The sequence below is a fragment of the Lissotriton helveticus genome, chromosome 12, assembly GCF_964261635.1.
Source record: "Lissotriton helveticus chromosome 12, aLisHel1.1, whole genome shotgun sequence".
In the NCBI taxonomy this organism is placed as follows: Eukaryota; Metazoa; Chordata; class Amphibia; order Caudata; family Salamandridae; genus Lissotriton; species Lissotriton helveticus.
The window spans coordinates 854729090-854744844 of record NC_136073.1 but is presented as its reverse complement, the minus strand read 5'-3'; positions in this window follow the sequence as shown (position 1 = coordinate 854744844).

Here is a 15755-nt window from a genome sequence, read left to right as displayed (position 1 = left end):
TCATGTATTGTTATTAAAAGCCAGCGCGCTCATCCCAGATCCAGCCCCAGCAGCTGCTGGGCCCTGTCATCCTATTCCTATGCAGGTTGTCCTGTCCCTGTCCTTATGCTGTATTAAAACCTGCAAAACTCCTACTACCTCGAATCTTGACTCTTATTTATTGAGCTATCTGTTATGATATATGTCTAGTCAAAAATAGGGTATTATTTATTTATTTACCACATAATGGCGCCCGAACAGGGACTTGCCCTTTCCCCACGCGTCGGTGAAGCCACGCCGACCCCCTGACCCTCTGCAGTCGTGACGGAACCCTTCTGCGCAGTGGCAGATATTTCTGCTCAAGTATCCCTCAGGCCCACGGAGGAGACGGAGGAGGCGGTCCAGCATCCAGACGAGACGGTGGAGGAACGCGGCGAGTCCCGACCAGAGCCCAAGCCAAGAGTCCAAGGTCCGAGGTATCCGGAGGTTCACCCGTAACTGAAGTCCGAAGTCCGAAGTTCGTCGTCCGTCGTCGTAGCAGTCCAGTCCAGTCCGAGGCCTTCCGTTCTTGCTGCCCGGTGAGTACCGTTACTGGGGTGGTATCTAGACAGGGTCAATTTAATTGACTCTGGTCTGTGGGTTGGTGGTACACAGTCCCACAAACGAAGTGTCCACTTCGGTGGATGCGGGTCCTGACGTGTCTCTTTATGAGACCGGTAAGTTTCGTACTGTTTCAGCAGTGCATCTAGTTTCTGTTCTAGTCAGTTTCTGTTCTCGAGAAAATTTATGTGTTCTGTTCTCAGTATTTCCAGGTAGTATTCTGTTCGAACTTAAATGTTTTTTATGTATTTTAATGTCGTGGTATGAATGGGGTATAAGTATCGTGTTCATTGTGTATTGTATTGTGTCTAGATTACAGTTCAGTCATGCCCATATTTTCCAAGTTACGTCAGTTAAAAACTAGAAAGGGTCTGCTGGAAGCAGCAGTTCCCGTCCCGCCCAGGGACAGTCCAGGTCACTTTATGTATCAGAAACATGGCATAAGTGCCATATTGTATCTAGATTTATGGGTAGAGTATACCAAACAGTTAGAAGAAAAGTATAGATGGCCCGTATCGGGTACATGGGATGCCGAATGCATCATGCGAGTAGAAGAAGCATTATGGAAAAAGAAAGCCAGACAATCACAGAAAGATGCCATTGAGTTATGGCGTAAAGAAGCTCATAAAAGAACCGAAAAAGAAATCAGAAAGTCAGAATTAAGTAGAGAATCCTTAGAGCGAGCCCAAGAAAAAGAATTAATCGAGATAGGTGAACAAGTCAAAGCTGAACAATCAGACAGACAGAGGCATGCCCTTATTAAGGGTATGTATCCTCTTCTTGCCGAGGGCTTGCCAAAAGCGACCCCGGAGGCATCCAGTAATTTCCCGCCACCACTAGTTCCGACCAAGCTACGTCACAAACAGACCGCAGCTGATATTTTCATTTCGTCCTATTTGGACGACACAGTCCCTGAATATGCAAATCCTGTTCGCGCTCCGCCAGTCCCAGTAAATCAGGCACATCCTGCTTCTCCAGACACCGGGGCACCCCATGCAGTACCTGCTACGGTACCCCCGGTCCAGCCAGCATTTCAATTTCCCGCTCCGCCACGAAGAATATCAGTCGACGATTCTAGTCTAGGGGCCGCAGGAGGAGGTCCTCCTCAAACCCCGCCGCCACGCAAGCGTTTATCAGCACTCGAATTACATGCTCAAGCATCACAGCGTACTCCCAAGAGTAATAAGTCTGTCGCAGAAATCAGGCAAGCCCTTGGTGAATGTGCCTATGACCCAGTCCCCGGCGAGAATAATATGGTTTTATATTCAGTACGCGTAAGGAGGGTGACCGAGTATCTAGTCACCCTACCCAATATGAAAGAAGATCTAGACAGAATATATCGTTTCATCCGTACAGGGGATGATCCAGAAAGTATTAGTGATGCCATGTCTCAAAGGAAAGCTGAGATCCAGCGTATGATATTAAAGTTTTTAATTAACTGTCTAATAAGAGAACAAGATTACCCGTCTAAAGATCCGGCCGAAATGAAAACCCTGACAAAGTGGAGTGATAATATAGCCGAGGGTAAGCACAATACCATTAGTGCCATGGAGAGTATGTACAAGAAAATCCGTAGAGAAATAATAAAGATACACGAACAACGTAAAGCAGCACAAGTAAGCGAGAAAGAAAGTAACTCTGATCCTGAAGAGGAAGACGACGAGAATACCGCCAGAATAGCGTATGTAGGAAAATCTAGATTTCCAGATCGCCATTTACGCCTAGAACACAAGTCAATTTTCCATCATTCAGCACCAGAACAAGGTTCCCTAGAACAAGTGTTCCAAGCTACCGATCACATTCTGAAATCACGAATCGGTTACAGTGAGTTAAGTACTATGCATGAGCAAGAACTAGCCCGATCAGCAGTCCGATGGATTACTGATTCTACCACTTTTCCAGACGAAATAGTGGCACAAATGTTTCTGAAATTGCCCCCAGCCGAGCAGCGATTGGTGGGTATGTATATGATCCAGCACCTCATTACTTTGTATGAGGGTCAGCACTCTGATCCAGGTCCGTTACATGATATCCTGAACGAGTTACTCCAGTATAGATGGAGAGGTCTAGGTACCGACTTAATTAGTGTCATTCTAGAACAGCGCCACAAATATAGAATGTTTCTGAACCCGCATTTTGTTCATGTCTCACCCCCAGAAAGTAAACCATTTTACATGGAGAGACAGAATCCGTTACGAGAAGTGCATCCAGTTAAGACAGAGGACGGTGAAATGCAACGAGTGTTTGTTTACACCCCGATTACAAAGATGGAACTCCTCGAAATGAAGAAATTAATTCCCTGTCATGACAAAGATCCAGCAGGGTTCCATAGAGAATTAAAAGACATGCTCCGTATGGGAGAATACACTTACCCAGATATCATTAAAATGTTAAAGGTCCTGTTGCCCGCAGGGGTGTATGAAAAGCTAAAGGAAAAAGAATGGGAGGTGGGAGAGAAAAAGATAGATTGGGCAGTTCTAGAAGCTGAAGACAAGGCACGAGTACCAGGTACCGGTCTAGGAGAGAAATGTAAAGAATTACCAGAATTATTAATACAAGTTTTACCCAGATTATTAACAACGAAAAAGGAAGACTGGGATGCAATCTCAGCCTGTAAACAGAAACAAGAGGAAGATATTAGTGATTTTTATTCTAGGTTTGAAAAATGCTTTAGCATCAATAGTGGCCTCAAGACAAGTAGTGAGTCATACCCTCACCTTTTTGTTACTAAATTAGTCGAGAATTCAAGTCCACAAGTTAAAAATCGAGTTTTGAAGGTCGAAAGTACCTGGCAAGCTAATACCCCGTCCCAGATGCTCCAGATGCTCCAGTACCACCAGAACAGAATCAGGGAAGAGCAAGAACACGAAAGAAAACGTATGAAAGACACGAAAATGAAAGTACTAGTTGCACAATCTGTTCCTCAAGACAGTCAGAAGAGGGGTCCGAATCAAGTCAATCATCCCGCAGCTCCCGTTAAAGGGAACTGCAATTATTGTAAACAGCCAGGTCATTTTATAAACGAGTGTGCAGTTCTGAAACACAACATAGCTACTGGTAAGACTAAAGAAAGACCACGTCCGCCTAGACAAGAGCAAGTTTCACAGATTCCTCAGTCACAGAATGCACCACAGACAGTTACAGCTCCGCAGCCTATTGCTGCAACACAGCACGTTACATCGCAGATGTACCAGTATGCACAGTCTGAGTATCCAGAGTACCAGCAGTATTCATGAAACAGCCTAGAGAGGGAGGTAGGCTTGCCTCTCATCGAGATACCTGTAGATCAAGAAGGTCCCTATGTTCACAGTCAAGTATTAGGGAAAGACAGAAAGTTTTTGATTGATACAGGGGCAAGTAGGACCACAATTAGTCACGCCGAAGTTCCAGGGGCTCCGCTCTCAGGCTCAAGAAATGTTTCCCTTGGATTTTCAGGAAAACCTATCGTAAATGAGATTTCAAAGCCAGTTACTCTAGAAGTAGGTCCATTGTCCCGTACTACTGATCTGTTACTTACTAAGTCATGTCCAGAAAACCTATTAGGCATTAAAACACTGAAAGAGTTAGGTGCAGTTATATGCTGTTCCCCAGAGGGAATACGATTGTTCCTACGTGACTTCAAGGGTCACTATGTATTACGAGATTTTGATTCAAGACTGTCTAATGTTCCACAGCATTTATGGGCGCAAGGTCCAACTGATGTAGGTTATATGCAAATCACACCCTATCGTGTGACACTCAAGCCAGGTGTAGTGTTACCACGAATCAGACAGTACAGATTGCCACCCGAGGCTGTAGCAGCCTTATCCAAAATTATTGATGAGCTCATGGCTCAAGGAGTGGTTGTAGAAACTGACTCCAACGTATGTAATTCTCCGATCATTCCAGTCATGAAACGTACTGATCCAAATGCACCCCCAGTATATCGATTAGTGATCGACCTACGAGAGCTTAATAAATGTATTATTCCGCAGTACCCAGTTGTCCCAGACATCTCTTCCCTATTGACAGCCATTGATTCCGAAGCCATGTTCTTTACAGTAATAGACCTCAAAAACGCATTTTTCAGTGTTCCTATTCATCCAGACAGCCAGTTCCTTTTCGGATTCTGTTTAAATGGAAGGAGCTATATGTTCACACGCGCTCCTCAAGGTTTCACAGAAAGTCCTAGTATTTACAGTCAAGCACTTAAGAGACAACTAGACAACATTCACATGCCAACTGACACTGCCCTGCTCCAGTATGTCGATGATCTACTGATCACAGCCCGTTCTGAACGTGATTGCGAACGAGCGTCACTAACGGTTCTGTATTTCCTAGCCGAGATGGGGCACAAGGTGTCCCCTTCGAAGCTTCAATTCTGTGTCCAGCAAGTGGTCTACTTAGGACACTTACTGTCCAAGAGGGGTAGGCAGTTGACACCAGACCGTATCCAGTTAATAGCGAGTCTTCCTCAGCCCAAGACCCAGAAGGAGGTACGTGCTTTTATCGGCCTTACTTCTTATTGTAGACAATGGATTCCCCAGTATGCATTTCTAGCCAAGCCACTGATACAGTTAACGACACAGGAGGCAGCCGCATCGACTGTCCTCCCTTGGACATCTGAACATACACTTAGTTTCAACGAGTTAAAGAAAGCTTTATGCCAAGCTCCAGTTCTAGCCACACCGAACTACAGTAAGCCTTTTACACTTTTCGTCACAGAACGTGAAGGTACAGCATTATCTGTTCTCACACAAGATCAAGCAGGACAAAACAAGCCATGTGCTTATTTTTCGAGCACATTAGATCCTGTAGCCCAGGCTCTGCCTGTGTGCCTCAAGTCAGTTGCAGCCACAGCACTAGCTATCAGACAAAGTGATTCTATAGTCTTAGGACATACCTTGACGGTACAAGTTCCACATTCTGTGGAAGTTCTTCTGAACCGAACACAAACTCAGCACTTGACAATTGCACGTTTAACAGGTTATGAATTGACACTGTTCCAGCCACATATAGAAATCAGACGCTGCAACATTTTAAATCCTGCTACACTGTTACCATCAGTTACTTCGAATCCTGACCCACATGACTGTGTGGAAGTAGTTAACATTACGACAAAGCCAAGACAAGATCTGACAGATATTCCGTTATCAGATCCCGACCTGACACTTTATGTGGACGGTTCATGTATGAGAACAAGTACAGGAGAACTAGTCGCCGCGTATGCAGTGACTACTGACACTGAAGTTATTGAGACACACCGTATTGACACTCTGTCCGCTCAAGCAGCAGAGCTAGTTGCTCTGACACAAGCCTGCATACACGCCAAGAACCTGAAAGTTAATGTTTACACAGATTCACGCTACGCATTTGGAGTCGTACACGACTTCGGAGTGCTCTGGCAGGAGAGAGGTTTCATGACTTCTCATGGAACCAAGATTCAGCATGGTCTCCTTATTCAAGCTCTGTTAGATGCCATACACTTACCGACATCCATTGCTATCATGAAATGCAAAGCACATACGAAAGTTACTGACATTATTTCTCAAGGTAATGATCTAGCAGACCGCACAGCCAAGCTTACAGCACAGACTCCAGACATTCAAGTTAATCCGACACAGACACACACTCCAGATCCGACTACATGTATGACAGTTAAGGACCCTACACAAGATGTCATAGATATCCAGTTACATGCTACTCCCGATGAAATCAAGAAATGGTCCGAACAAGGAGGGGTCCAGACAGATCAAGGATGGTTAACGAAGGGTAGAGCCACATGGTTTCTCCCCGACTCTATGGTTCAAGTCATTATTAATACCGCACATAGTCCAGCACATTTAGGAGAAAAAGCTATGTTAGACAGTATCCAGAACATTTGGTTCAACAAGCATTTACGAGCTGCAGCTAAACAGAAAGTCCGTACCTGTATGATATGTTGTCAGTTCAATCCAGGTAAAAGTGTCCCGGTGGAACAAGGTGGTTTCCAGCCCCCTGACCACCCTTTTGAAGTCCTCCAGATGGATTATATTCAGATGGAGCGATGTCGAGGTTTCAAGTATGTCCTTGTAGTTGTATGCGCTTTGTCCAGGTGGACAGAAGCATATCCAGTTCCAGATTACACAGCCGCGACCACTGCTAAGCAGTTGGTTCGTGAGTTCTTCCCCCGTTATGGACTCCCTAGAGTCGTATATTCTGACAACGGCCAGCCATTCTCCTCAGAGTTAATGAAGCACGTTTCCCTTTTGCTAGGGTACCAGTGGAAGTTCCATTGTGTACGCCATCCTGAAGCAGCCGGTCTCGTTGAGAGACATAATCAGACTCTGAAAATCCGCATTGCCAAAGTCTGTCAAGAAAAAGGTGTGGACTGGCTAGTAGCTCTGCCAGTTGCTCTATTTTATATGCGCATGGTCGCACATTCCAGATCAGGTCTGTCCCCGTATGAGGTCGTTTTCGGCCGCCCCCCTAATATGTGGGGTACTCCTAGACCCCGAAGTATTACCGATGTTTCAAGTAATATGCTGACAGATTACCTAGCTTCCTTGATGTCTGCCCTCAACTCATGTCGTTCACAGGTTGCTGCCGCATTTCCAGACAATACCGAGGTGGCACCGCATGAAATCGTTCCAGGATCCATGGTGATGGTCCGCAACTTTGACAGATCAAGTCCGCTGGAGCCTCGTTGGAAAGAGCCCCGACAGGTCCTCCTCACCACCCGTACAGCCGTGAAGTTGGAAGGACGCCGAGGCTGGGTGCACCTTTCGCACGTTAAGAAATTCTATGGATTGAAACCGGTCTCCAAGAACATTTCCCAGGATTTAAAGAATTGTCAAAACATTGTTCCTAAGGACTGTCCCGCAAATGACATTGATTCAAAACCCCCCCTGTTAGAGAAAACTCCGCAGCAGGAGTATAAACAGAAACTACGGTCTAGTAAATTAAGTCAGCCAGTTTGATTGTCTAAGTCCTCCCCTAGGTGAAACGGTTAGACTGTTTCTGACATGTATAAAATAGACCCCCATAGTGAGAGAGTTAGTCAAAACTCAATCCGATGTATCGTTTTTCTATGTTTCATATTATTTTCCAGCCTTATGATTTCCTGCACGAGTTATGCATTTTACCTATGTTTCCCAGTTTCACATGTAAATAAGTCTGCTAATGCTACAATAGAGCACACGTTTAGTGATCTGCCTCCTCACGAACTGTCCTACCGCCTCGCTATGCGTAATAACTCATTTATCCGCATGTTACATTACTCACACCAGTCCAGCAATGCCACTAATTGTTGGGTGTGTGGTCGACTCCCCCCTTTCCAGACACCGAAGGGAGTTCTGCCACTTTTTCCTTATCCATTTTCACATAATGGTTCGTGTGGAGCATGGTCCACGTTAACGTCATCCTCAACAGATATGTCTTTTCTTAACAGTACATGTTTCCCAGACAAGCAAGGTCTCCCTCACAGAACCGGGTTAGATCTAGAAAATGAAGTGTATAATTTAGGTAATTATTCGTCGAATTTCATGGTCTTGAATGTTCAGTCTGATACTACTCCAGACTTACCTGCTATTTCAGTACTACCAGTCAAAGGCGAATTATGTGTCCGAAATAATGGTTCCGTACATGTAGGACATAGTGATTGTACTACTGTTGTCAAGTATAGTGACAGTGGGAAATCTATTTTCAAAGCTTCACGTCATTCATATTTTATTTGTGGTCAGACCGCATATGTTCGTCTGCCCCTCGATTGGGAGGGAACCTGTTACATTGCCTTCCTACTGCCACCAGTTTTCCTAGCCCCACCTGATTATCATAGAAATACACATCTAGTACACATTAGACATAGAAGGGAGTCCCCAATTGTCGATTATACTGAAACTACTCTAGAACAATATACCGATTTCAATAAAGGTTTCTTTTTCTTTATAGGACCTGTCCAGAATAGTAAGCTAATCCGTAGGTTAACCAGAACCCTCGAAGCTGTAGTAAATGAGACTGCCTCTGCTCTAGGTAACCTAACCGAAGAGCAATCTGCTATGAGATTTGTCGTTTTGCAAAATCGTCTCGTCCTTGACGTCATACTGGCCGATAGGGGCGGGGCCTGTAGAGTCATCGGATCTAGTTGCTGCATTTTCATTCCAAATAACGCGCCGTCTGTTTATTCAGCTATAACCAGACTCCATAAAATTGCCCATCTGATACACCAAGATCCAGGCAACTGGACATGGTCCGGTTGGTTCTGGAATATAATTTCCGCATGGGGATGGAAAATATTGTCCTTTCTAGGTATTGCAGTAGCGATCATATTTAGCTGCTGCCTCTGTATACAATGTGGCCCTGCGATTTGCGGCATTTGTACTACCTCTTGTATTCCTAGTCCCAAGCCCCGTTCTAAATCCCGTTCCAGGATAATTCGAGACGAGCAAATGATACTGTATGAAATGATAGATGGTATCATGAAAATTGATGTTTCCTGATGGAAACGTAGTGACAAGGAGGGAATGTGGAAAAGTAAATTTTGCCATGTTCTGTGTCCCTACGTGTCATCCATCATATGTTATGTGTGCATGATTAAATATGCATATGTACTCCCCATGTCCGATTGATGACGCAATTACAGTTGTGTCCCCCTCTAGTATGCCAGTTTCCAGTCCTCGTGAATAATACGATTATCAGGCCTATGTAAAGCTACGTTGCCACGTTTCTCAGTGTGCACGTTATTCTATTGTAAAGTCCCCGTTTCTAGGCCTCAAAAGGGCCTGGACACCAGATTCAGCTCCTGTCTCCTGAAGCCTCGCTGAGGAGCGATACAGCCCCCACCTGTATCCTCGACCCTTCACTTACTTCTTGCCTCTCAGTGCCCGGCCCAGCCTGGCTCAGTCTCTGAGTCTGCCAAGAGTATGTTATGAGTCCAGTTATCAGTTCAGCCCTCCTTCTCTGCATTCCTAAGCTACTGAATCGCATCAATAGTTTCCGTCATTGTCTAGCCTTCACGTCTCCACGTTAGAGAAATACTGCATTTAATGGTCATTTAATATTCTTCATCACGCACAACATGTAGAATAATGCATGGTCCAGTCTTAGAATCAAGTTAGCCTTTCCCTTCCTGACTTCTAGTTTATATCAACATGTTCTCTAAACATCAGATACTAGATACTGTTTAGGTACATGTCGCCCCGACCCTCCAGACTTCAGTCTCTGCTCCTAGCACAGAGTTCATAGCCCCCAGCTTCTCCTAGTGATACGTCATTGCCAGTTTGCGCGCACCATCAGGTTAGAGGTCCCGGCTCCTTAGGTAGCCCCCTCCAATGTTTCCGCCCCATTCATGACATATCCTGTTACGTTTGCATCACATGTCTATGTATACGCCCAGTTACACCTACTTTTGCCTTTATCTTTCGCGACTGCTACGCGTCACACCTTCTGCTCCACCCACTGCTACGCCTACTGCAATGTAATGCTATGTGTTCACGTTATGTATATATGCTCATGTATTGTTATTAAAAGCCAGCGCGCTCATCCCAGATCCAGCCCCAGCAGCTGCTGGGCCCTGTCATCCTATTCCTATGCAGGTTGTCCTGTCCCTGTCCTTATGCTGTATTAAAACCTGCAAAACTCCTACTACCTCGAATCTTGACTCTTATTTATTGAGCTATCTGTTATGATATATGTCTAGTCAAAAATAGGGTATTATTTATTTATTTACCACATTGGAGAGAAGTGGAGTGGGGTAGTTTGAAAGGAGAGTGGTACATTAGTGGTAGAGTGGAGTGGGGTAGATTGAGTGGGTAGAGTGGAGTTCGGATGGATAGATTGGAAAGGAGTGAGGTAGATTGGTAAGAGTGGAGTTGAGTTTGGTACAGTGGAGTGTAGGGGGTAGATTAGAGTGGGGTGGAGTTGGGTAGATTAGGGTGGGGTGGAGTTGAGTAGAGTGAGTGGGATAAAGTAGGGTAGCTTGGAATGGAGTGGGGTAGATTGGAGTGGGGTAGATTGGAGTGGGTTAGAGTGGAGTGGCATAAATTGAGTGGACTAGATAGGTGTGGAGTGGGGTATATTGGGAAGGGGTATATTGGGGAGGGGTAGATTGCAGAGGAGTGGGGTGTAGTAGCTTAGATTTGAGTGGGCTAGATTTGAGTGGAGTGTGGTGGATTGGAGTGGGCTAGATAGGTGTAGATTGGAGTGGGGTAGATTGGGGAGCGGTATATTGGGGAGGGGTAGACTGCAGAGGAGTGGGGTGTAGTAGCTTAGATTTGAGTGGAGTGTGGTGGGTTGGAGTGGGCTAGATTGTGGTAGATTGGCGTGGGGTACATTGGAGAGGAGATGAGTTGGATAGATTGCACTGGAGTTTGGAGTGTGGTCAATTGCAATGGAGTTGGGTAAATTGGACTGGGGTAGATTGGAACATATTAGAGTGGGGCAGATTGGAGTGGATTGGACTGAGGTGCATTGGAGTTAGGCAGATTGGGGTGGAGAGGGGTAGACTGGGGTAGATTTGAGTGAGCTGCTGTAGATTTGGGTGGAGTGTGGTAGATTGAAGTTGGGCGGGGTTGATTGGGTTAGATTGAGTGGAGTGGGGTAGAGTGGAGTAGACAGAAGAGGAGTGGGCTAGATTGGAGTGGGCTAGATGTGGGTAGGGTGGAGTGAGGTAGGTTGTAGTGGGGTAGATTATAGTGGAGTGGGGTAGATTAGATCATAGTGGGGTGAATTGGGGCAGATTGGGTAAAATGGGGTAGATTGAAGTAGTTTAGATTAGCGTGGGGTGGGTTAGATTGGGGTGGGGTGGTTTGGAGTGTGATACATTGGAGTGGACTGAGGTAGTTTGGAGTAGAATAGACTGCGGGTAGATTGTAGCGAAGTGGGGTTGGGTAGACTGGGGTGCATTCGAGTGGTGTGGGGTAGACTGGAGTGGAGTGGGGTAGATTGCAGTGCAGTAGAGTGGAGTGCGGTAAGTGGTGTGGAGGGGTATGGAGTGAGTGGTGAAGATTGGAGTGGCGTGGAGTCGAGTGGCGTGGAGTCGAGTGGCGTGGAGTCGAGTGGCGTGGAGTCGAGTGGCATGGAGTCGAGTGGCGTAGCATAGAGTGTCATGTCATAGAATGGTGTGTCATAAAGTGGAGTGGAGTGACGAGGAGTTGAGTGGAAGGACGTGGAGTGGAGTATGCCTAGTGTGGTAGCGTGCTGCCATTACCGACAACACATTTTCATTTGAAATGACCATTACATTTGCAACGAAATACAGTTCACTGCACACAAACAATAATGCGTGCAAATATCATCACCTAATGCATTGACGCGTTTGATCGCATTCAAATATTTGTTTCCACCACACTTCAGAATTACCCCCCAAAAAAAAGTGCTTCATTTGTACTGATTCTGATATATTCTGAAACATCAGCACAGTTTTTTTTGGGAGGGGGGGTGGTGCTAGGTAAAGAAAACATCTTACACCCTTTCCTCTTACATGGATACTCAGCAGGAATGTCACGTAAATTCTTCACTTTGAAGTCAGAGAAAGAAAAGTAAACATCAAGCTCCCTTTGAAGAGAGAGCTTGACATGCCTCTGCGTTTGAATGTACAGCAAATGTGGCAAGATAAGAACAAGATTTAAAGGCCTGTTTACAGAAAGCAAGTTTGTGAAAGAATACAGTAAACAAGGTTTGGGCAACAGGAGGGGGCTCAAGCTGGACAGCCTAAAGCAAATAAAGCCAGTCAGCAGAAAATGTGAGTTACAATCTACAAGGCCAATAGCAAGCAATGGGCGGCATAAATTCCTAGGTCAGCTTTCTGGATGTCCTCAAGGTGTCTTTAGCGCAGCGGTCTGTGTACGCTTCTACCTAAAAAGGAAAATGGGTCCTGACGATTGGTTAGATACCCTCAAGCCACTGGGCCCGGGAGCACAATTGGTAACTATGGCCCTGTACCTCCTCACATTTTCCTTTGGTTTCTTCCCATAAGTTATGCAGACCAAAAACATCAGGAAAGGTGCAAGAACTTTTTATAAACCGGTTAATGCTGCAAACTGGGGTGACACAGTGGGCAAAAGAACAATGGATTTAGATCTCTTGACTGGGGGAGAATGTTTGAATCATTCAGCATTCTGTCCATCAATTGTTCTTTTTGCATTTGTTGCCCCGAGTGGGACGGGTATGCCCAGACAAGCGTCCCTTGCTCACTATGCCACTGAATTCAAGCTAGCCTGGCTGATGAAGGGTGACATACCCCGAAACCGGTCCCAGGATGCTTGTTTCCGGTCCAGGGAGGATCTGGCTTGGCAGTTTGGTCTGGACTGTTCCCAAGAGGCACAAGACTGATTTGCATATGGCCGGGTCCAAACTTTGGTGGCTTAGTGGGCAAAAGAACGATGGATTTAACCCAGATCTCTTGACTGGGGGAGAATGTTTGAATCATTCATTATTCTGCCATCATTTGTTGCAATTGCATTTTGACTCTGGAGCATTCCTCTTTGCCTAATAAAAAGGCTTCAAACATGCCTCGGCTTATAACTGCTGGTTCAGGATATCACACTATAGGCCTGCACCGCAATTTAGCCGAGATATGTAATTTTATTGTTTATGTTTATTTAATTTTGAGTTTCTGTAACCCACTAAATACCACTTTCCTGAGCCTCAGATTTCTTTGGCCACGATCGCCCTCAAATCTCACATGCCCACTCTACCCTGTTCACTGCCAGCTCTGCTGAGAAATAGAAGGATTTAAGCATACCTTCAATTTGTAGTTACTTATTCCAGATTAACACAGCTTGTCTTCTAAACTGCACAGATCTCTTATTGGTGTATCAAAGTACATAAAACCATTGCGTTCCACTCCATTCAATTGGTACTTCTGGAACGTTTTAGACTTTGGCGGGCATCCAAGCGCTTTAAACAGAAAATCACCAAAGCCGGCCCAAGTGCCACCGACTAATCAGCCAATGAAAACAGACGAGATTTACAAAAGGAAGGAAAGGCGTCACATTAATAGTAACCAGGATACCGGGTGGCAAATTAACTCAATCACAGCGCATGAATGGGAAAACACCTTCTGTCTGATAGTGTCCCCTTCCGACCTTAAGATCAATGCAAGCCCTTTCCTTGGGAGAGCAGGAAAGCACCATATCTACTAACATACTTCAGCCCCCCCCCCTGTCGTGTGTCAGCCCAGGCTGAGACAGCTTCCGGGCACCTACACAGGCAGTTTTTGAGCTGCTGTAGGCTGGCTGGTCTGGCGTCTGTCTTATCGCAGCCACACCCGAGTACTTCACAGGTCTTTAAAAAACCATTTACTTGTTAACGAGGCTTTGTTGTTTTTTCACCCCTTCTGAGAGCCCCTGCTTCTCCACTCTGCCTATTGCTGGAAAAATTAGCCCCCCCCCCCCCCGAAATTTTTAGTAGCATCTCCCCCCTGGCCCCCCCCCCCGAAATTTGGCTCTAGTTGCACCTCTGAACATAGAAAAAAACTAAATCTAAATCCCACAGTGATTACATATACTCAGTTCTGTGAGTCAACTTATGAAACAAACTCCTATTCGTCATTCGGTGGCATGAGCCATTGTTTACTTTCTGGAAAGCCTTAAACATGTACTTTCCTGTTTGTCATCATTTGTGATGTATACAATTATAGATAAAATTCAGATCCAAAAGTCCACATGCTCCCTCATAGCTGTGCCACCCATCTGCTGCATAAGAGGTGGAATTGTTGATTAAAAAGGTTAAACGCAGCTTTGGCACTGGTGGCAAGCACACAAGGATGTCAGAAGTTTTTGCGGGGACCGGGTCAAAAAAGTAATCCCATGGCCACATGTCACAAGGACTTGTAAGTTTAAAAAATGTTGTTGGGGAAAGAGAAGACAGGCAGTGCCAGCCTTTGGTGGCATCAGGGCCAGCTTTAGCGCTGGTAGCACCCTGTGCGACAATCATTTTTAGCGCCCCCCCCCACACCTCATGACCGCCTCTCCTCGGATTCTCTCACTACCACCGGGCAAAAGTGCCCCTCATCTCTCCACTCATAAGTTGTTGCTAAACACAGCACCCCCCTGAGGTCAGTGCCCCCTCCAGAGGTCAGCACCCTGTGCAGCCGCACCAGTATCACTCCCCTAAAGCCGGCCCCGGTGACATCTAGGAGTAAGGCTGTGTTAGCAGTCATGAGTGAACAGGGCAGGCTTGCTTCAAAAAGTGATAAATAGATTTTGCAGCACCAGCGCGTCCCCTTCTGACTGAACTGCATAAACCATCTGAGGAGCAACATCCGCTATACTAGGGGTTTCCAACCTTTTCTGTAATACGAGCTACTTATTGTCATGCCGTCACGCCTGACCCTGGTGTTAAGACAGGGCAGGCGGATGCGGAAGGGGAGGGGCTAGGAGGGCGGCGGGAGGAACGGGCAGAAAAAGGGAAGAGGCAGCGGAATAAAGAGCGGTTAAGCAAAGCTCCCGCGTCCCGTGTCTTCTTTGGGGCCTAATACAGGAAACTGGCCACAAGGGTGGGATCCCAGTGATCCACCGCATCTGCCCCATCACCGCAACGATACAAAAGGGGATGATGGACGGAGCGTTCGAGCAAATCAAACACTCACCCCCAGTCAACTGATCTGGGTTTAATCCATCACCATTCTTTAGCCCACTCAGCCACCCCAGTTCAGACATGGCCATATGCAAATCAGTTTGACCCTGTGCCTCATGGGAACAGTCCAGCCCTAACTGCCAAGCCATGTCTTCCCTGGACAGGAAACAAGCATCCTGGGACCGGTTTCGGATTCATAATCCTCATCAGCCAGGCTATCTTGAATCCAGTGGCCAAGTGAGCAAGGGACTCACGTCTGAGCATACCCTGCCACACTTAGGGCGAACAAAGCGATACAAAAGGGGATGATGGATGGAGCGTTTGAGCAAATCAAACACTCACCCCCAGTCAACTGATCTGGGTTTCATCCATCACCATTCTTTAGCCCACTCAGCCACCCCAGTTCAGACATGGCCATATGCAAATCAGTCTGACCCTGTGCCTCATGGGAACAGTCCAGCCCGAACTGCCAAGCCATGTCTTCCTTGGACCGGAAACAAGCATCCTAGGACCGGTTTCGGATTCATAATCCTCATCAGCCAGGCTATCATGAATCCAGTGGCCAAGTGAGCAAGGGACTCACGTCTGAGCATACCCTGCCACACTTAGGGCAAACAAAGCGATACAAAAGGGGATGATGG